The sequence below is a fragment of the Branchiostoma belcheri genome, unplaced genomic scaffold (genome assembly GCF_001625305.1).
Source record: "Branchiostoma belcheri isolate BF01 breed outbred unplaced genomic scaffold, Haploidv18h27 scaffold357, whole genome shotgun sequence".
In the NCBI taxonomy this organism is placed as follows: Eukaryota; Metazoa; Chordata; class Leptocardii; order Amphioxiformes; family Branchiostomatidae; genus Branchiostoma; species Branchiostoma belcheri.
Genome location: NW_017803973.1, coordinates 65,835 through 72,874, shown reverse-complemented (window position 1 = coordinate 72,874; position 7,040 = coordinate 65,835). Strand labels below are relative to the sequence as shown.

The window sequence follows — 7,040 nt, the reverse complement described above, 5'->3', positions numbered from 1 at the left end:
ATCTTCTCTTGTGTACAGAATGATTTTCTTGCTACAAGAACAGTTAGCTCTTAGTTCAAGAAATCTCTTCTTGTGGGCAGAATGGTTTTCTTGCTACAAGCACAGTTAGCTCATAGTTCAAGAAATCTTTTCTTGTGTACAGAATGGTTTTCTTGCCACAAGAACAGTTAGATGTTAGTTAAAGAAGTCTTTTCTTGTGGGGAGAATGGTTTTCTTACTACAAGAACAGTTAGATCTTAGTTCAAGAAATATTTCCTTGCATGGAGAATGGTTTTCTTGCCGCAAGAAGAGTTAGATAATAGTTCAAGAAACCTTTTCTTGTGGGGAGAATGGTTTTCTTGCTACAAGAACAGTTAGCTCTTAGTTCAAGAAATCTTTTCTTGTGTACAGAATGGTTTTCTTGCCATAAGAAGGGTTAGGTCTTAGTTCAAGAAATCTCTTCTTGTGGGCAGAATGCTTTTCTTGCTACAAGAACAGTTAGCTCTTAGTTCAAGAAATCTTTTCTTGTGGGGAGAATATTTTTCTTGCTACAAGAAGAGTTAGATCTTAGTTCAAGAAATCTTTTCTTGTGTACAGAATGGTTTTCTAGAAAACTTAGAAATTCTTACTGCAAGAATAATATTCTAAGGGTGTTTAGTTCAAGATACATAAGAAAAGAAATCTTACCACAAGAAAAATATGCTAAAATGCAGTTTCTTGAAATTCTTGTCTCATGGACAAGATTTTTTTCTTGGGTGAAGAATACTTTTCTCAGTGGAAGAAAAGTTTTCTTCTCTGAAGAAAAACAAGATTGGCATTTTTGGTAGTGCAGCTGTTCTGGTCTCATACCGCAATTACTCCGCACGTGTAGGGTCTAACATGCCATGGTATGGACTGAAATATAATTACAAACTAGAAAAACAGATTTTTTTTTGCTCGGGAGCAAATGCAGCACATGGCTAGCTTCACCACATCCCCCGTACCAAAAATCGCCTTCCCACACACAGTCCTGTCTAATATTTTTTTTAAATGCCTCCTTTCTTTACTAATGAATACGTCTAGTACGCCCACGCCACATGATACGGTTCACAATCACCAAGTCCAAAGTTGAATTCTAAAGAAATGACAACTCCCCTATTTGAAAATATTTAGCATTTATCTGGTCATCCTTGTATCTGCAGCTAATTTGGTTAAAAGATTTAAAAATTTGGTTAAAAAATATAGCATGGTATATGTTAGATATGTGACATATTTCCACCGATTTACAACCCAAGACACTCCATTTTCCTGGCTAATACTTGTAAAAAAACAAGGCTAGTATGTGTCACCATGCCATGCGTGTTCTTTTAGCAGATAAAGTCATTACCTCAACAGCCAATCAAAAACCGCATCGATCTCTATTCAGAGACACCTGCTCCTAGGATCCTGTCTCTATGCCCATATTTTGGGCATGGACCTTCTGTCCACATTGCTGCCGTTTATGCCGCTATCCGAGCTTCGGTCCCAATTGTAGCCCCAATGTAGCCCCGGCCTGCCAGCCCCGGTCGGGCTCGGAGGTCTGCCGCGCACCGGCTGTCGCTGCCTTCACGCTGCCCTGCAGGGATCCCGGGGGCTCCCTCATTGGTGGGCCAAAATCTGATCATTTCGAGGTCTCATCAAACCTAACCACCGAATGTCAAGACAATCTCGAGTTATAGTGTTTACAGACACACATACAGACACGCACACACACACACGTACATACACACACACACGAACGCCTCTGAATACACGACCTCCTTGGCGAAGGTATTAGGAACATGACGAGGCGAGGGTGGCGGTGACTGATCGACCAGTGCAGTTCCACGTCGAAACGCAAGGAGGCTACTCCGCGGAGATTCTAAACGTTGACCCCTGACCTCCACGCACCACAACAAGACTGAAGACTGAGACAGTCTCGACCATGACACCGAGGACACATTGATCAAGTTCAATGTTACTTTTGAAGTAATTTTCGTACTTTTTCAAGTTCTTTAAAGCTAGAATATTCCAAAATGTCTGCAGAAAATGTCCAGATTTCTTTACGTGGCCTGTTTGAGTCCTCCAGACTTCAGTCGTACAGTTGTTGACGGACCCCACCCAACTCTCACCCGGCCAGGGTGTTCTTGTCGGCGCCTCTGCGCTGTTAGTCGGGGCGGTGTTGTGGAGCTGCTGCGGGAGACAGAGAAGAACCAAGGTCAAGTTGAGGGCGGAGTTTACCCCAGGTAAAGCTTACCTGTTGAATTATATATTCGGGGGGCGTGGTCTGAACTCCGCGGACACCCTTTCTTACCCTTTTCGGTGACGTGATATAAGGTCCTTTATGATGAGATCTTGAAATGATTTCACCCCCTCCTGGCGACTTGTTATGATACTGCAGTTGCACTTTATATCTTCTTGACATGCTAATGACACGAGTTTTAGATACATACATAAATTTGGGTCCCCTAGCAGCTTGCTCTAGAACTGCAGGGACATTTTTTTAGAAACATTTGAAGGAGAATTCAAGAGCCTGAGTTGACGGATCAATTTAGTATGTAACGTAACATGTAAGTAACTTTCGTAGTACTTGACATAATTAGATGACAAGTATGCAAATCGGGCTCTAATTTGCATAATTAATGAATGCCGAAATTTTCTAAATCTTCAGCATTTAATGATATGACTATTCAAACTTGTGACATATATATTGAGGATGGCAGGAACATATTGATCACATGTATGTTACTATGAATACCTTAAAGTTGCATACTTTAGTTTTTTATTCTTGATTCTTCACTTTTTCTTATCCAGGAAAAGTGTACGTCCACGTCACACCACCTGTGAAGGCGATCCCATGTCTGACTCCGTTTGGTATGAAGCTGGAGACATATCTGCGTATGGCTGATATCCCATACGAGCACATGTATGGGTTCAGTTTCGGCCCGAAGGTTTGTATACTACGTAGTAAATCTTTTTGTAAAAGTTTGATAGCAGCATGTTTTGTAGTGTACGGTATTAAACACTTCCAAAGATCCACAAGCACAGCAATGAAAGGAATCAGGGGTGGTAGATTTTTGTTTTATTTGTCATGATATAATAAGATTAACACAGATGGCAATCATATATAGCTACTCAATGTACAAGTCAGGGTAGAGCCTCCCTCCAATCGGCTAGCCTCCTTTGCAGACATTATGGGAGTAGTCTGGCATACTAGGGTTGGCGGCTGGAGCTTCTAATGCGTGCGATCTACATTTGATCAGAAAATTGTGCAAGTTGCAAATAAGCCCCCCTGCCAAAATAAAAATGCTCCCAGTGCAGTGGTATCGGCTGAATACATTCTGCTGGTAGACTGATCTTGGCTGATTGGACTCTGATCAGGATCTCTACGGGTTACAGCATGCAATAGAATTCTCATCCTCTACCGGCAGAGAGTCTAACAGGTTGAATTTGCTATCCTGAAAGTTGAACATTCAATCACATTATTACCTTCGCCAAGAATTGGAGAAGGTTATGTTTTCCTGGCCGTGTGTGTGTGTGTGTGTCTGTCTGTCTGTCTGTCAACAGCATAACTCGAGAAAGCTTAAATGGATTATCTTGATATTTGGTAGATCGGTAGGTCTTGATGAGAGCTCGAACTTATTAGATTTTGGGCCCCCTGGCGGCTTGTCATGGTACTGCAGCTGAACTTCCGGTTTTGATATCTCATGATCCAGACATGCTAGGGTGACGAAATTTTGATGGCAGGTAGGTCTTGTGCTGGGGAAGAAGTGAGGTGAGTTTGGGCCCCCTAGTTGCTTGCTCTAGAACTGCAGGGGGGTTTAAAGGACAAATGTTTAAAGGAGGATAACTCAAGAACAGCTTGATGGATCATCATGATTTTTGGTATGTAGGTAGCTTGAGTAATGCTTGACATAATGATATTACAATTATGCACATATGGATGTAATTTGCATAATTAATGAGGAAATTCTATTAATCAACTGCATTCCATGATAGGAAGTTCAAGCTTGTGACATATGTTATTAACAACGAGAGAAACACAGGCAGATATCGATTATGCAAATGAAGGCTTAATTTGCATAATTAATGAGAAAATGTTATAATTGCATAGTGGTAACTGCCTGGAATTTTATACTTGGGGTGTTTGAAGTTTAGTGAAGGTAAACATAATTTAACATAACTTATTCAAATAAGGACCTCATTTGCATAATATATGAGGAAATGCTATAATGGCATTCTTTGTTGAAATAAGACTGTTGGTGGAGATTATGATCAACAGATATAATTCATGCAATTGCGGATCCTATTTGCATAATCAGGGGGATTAATACATTGTATATATTAAGTTCTTATTCATAAAAGCTAACATCATTTGGCGAAGGTATGAGATCGTGGAACTCTAGTTGGTACAAGCTTTAGTGATAATTATGATCATTAAAAATTTTAATGATCATAATTATCATTAAAGCTTGCCAAAAAAAAACATATATCTTTTAATGCTGTATGTGTATGATACTGAAGTTCAGAACATGAATCACAGATAATGTAACATTTAGGCCTGGGAAAATTTAATGCTGTTTTCCTATTACGGTCCAGAAAAAAAATTAGGGTCGGTACCCGTAGGTAAGCGCAGTGATCTGAGTTTCTGTTGATAGAGATGTTTTCAAGATCCGTATCGAAGTGTCAATCATCTGTCCTCACTGGCTGTACAGTAACCCAAAACATTTTGAGTGGCTCTCACAAGCCTAATGTTTTGTGATGACTCATGAAGTAAATTGTTCTGAGTGGTGATTCATCCTGTTGTGACTCAACTGTTGTTTTCAATCTGTAATGATAAATACTTTTGTATCTCAAAAAGTATTGTTGTTAATTGATTATCTGAACCTCGCCATTCTCAGGGTAAAGTCCCGTGGATTGAGTACAATGGTGAAGCCATGGGAGACTCTGGTCTCATCCTGGAGTTTCTGAACAGGGAGAAAGGTGTGGACCTGAACCAGTCCCTGAGTGCTGCAGACAAGGCTGTCAGCAGGGCCTTCACTATGATGGTGGAGGAGAACACTTACTGGTATGTTAGGCATAGCCTCCACCAGGCCTTTCTACGGGAATACGGATCATAGAATTTGGCAAAAAAGAGAGGAGAATATTTGCCAGGGGAGTTTGGCCGCCTTGTAGGTTTGACTGGCCGCGCAGTTAGGGAAAGAAACTACCTCCCCGCGGCCGGACTCCCTTGGTCGATTTTACCAAAAAACAGTTACTCAAGCAACTGGATATGATTTTGAAAACGTCAGACGTTTCAGCTAGTATCCACTAGCTTTCGTCAGTGACTGAGAGACCAGAGGGGAAAGCAGGTTTATAAGCACAACCTATTGATTGATATGCAAATAAACACAACCAGGGTCACTCTTTCAAACTCGAGTCCACGGATATCTTAGACCGCGAAACACGCTGGTGGGAACGGGGTGTTAAAGAGGCAATATATGAAAGAATGTACAACCCCACCCTCAACAGGGAAGGGGGGCTACGGGTTGATCTTTCCGGCACTTGGGATATGGCACTCCCAGCCCCGAGGACAGACAACACTTAAGCTCCTGTTCTGTATAACTGGAGCTTTCAGACTAATTTGCATCTTCTTGTCTTGACTTGTCTGACTTTTGTTCCTTTTTCGACTTCCAAAAATTTGTCTTCACTTTATTTGCATATCAATGCTTATAAACCTGCTTTCCCCTCTGGTCTCTCAGTCACTGACGAAAGCTAGTGGATACTAGCTGAAACGTCTGACGTTTTCAAAATCATATCCAGTTGCTTGAGTAACTGTTTTTTGGCGCGAGTATTTCTTTGTTAGGACTGTTTCATAATGCAATGGCCCTGAGCCTGTTTAAACCCAGGTCACACATTCAGAACCTTCCCCCCAACACCAAACACCCAAGGTCGGCTGAAGTTCATGCATTGCACAGTCTGATCAGCTTTAGGCCATGCCTACCTTTTTATACGAATCAACTTGGATTGGAGTGAAATTTGAGTCAGATTTGACCCCAAACACGCTTTGAACACTTTACAAAAGTCACTGTACATACATGTATGTTGTGTGTTTTACTGTGCAGGGGTATGGCTGAGGTGAGGTGGATAGACGACTTTGACAAAGTGCAGGAGCTGTTAGAGGTATCCTGGGTCTTCGTGTTGTTCCTGCTGTCAGTGAGGAGAAAAATCGAGCAGACCCTGTGGGCTCACGGCATCGGTCGACACTCCAAGGACGAATTCAGAGGCATCATCGAGAAAGATCTCAGGGTCATCTCAAGTTTTCTGGGTATGCTCTTTAATACTTACATGTCAGTCAAACTTGTCTTAAAGACAACCACCCAGGGAACTGAGGGAAATTGTTGTTCCTATTCAAGTGGTCTTATCATACAAATGGCCGTCTTATACAAGTGGTCTTCTTATACAAGTGCTTTGCATGATTATGCATGATATCAAAATGCCATGCATAAGGTTTAAAGATAAGCCATATATATGAACAAGTATGCATACATGTGTAACTCTTGGAACCTTATGGATAACCATGCATTAATATGGCACGTTTGCTTCCTGGTATTTTGTGGTGGTACCACAATCTTAGTGCTCATGTGGGTTGTTTCAGTCAACCATAAATGTGAGATAATTGCTGAAATATATATGTATGTTGAAGAGTCAAAGTAAATTACAATAACAGAAAATTTTTTCACTTAAAATATTTCAATTTTTGTTGAAAAAATGTTACCTAATGCTCCTTTAAGAAATAAGACAATGCCTTACAGTTGGTACTTTTATTTTTTTGGCAGGTACCAAACCCTATCTGATGGGAAAGGAGCCTACTGAGGTGGATGCAGCAGTGTTCGGTCAGCTGTCAGAGATTGTTTGGACAGCATCCGGGTCCTACCTGCACAGGATTGTCACTGTGGACTGTCCCAACCTGCTGGCCTACTGCAACCGTATCAAGGACCGCTATTGGTCAGACTGGGATCAGCTGACCAAAAAAACCAAGAAGGACCAATGAAGACTTGTCTCTGTCATTGAGATTTTTATTC

General features: G+C 41.2%; 1 pseudogene; it reads left to right on the top strand.

Moving 5' to 3' along the window:
- The first annotated feature begins 2,012 nt into the window (after positions 1-2,012).
- On the top strand, positions 2,013-7,040 carry LOC109475938 (annotated as a pseudogene).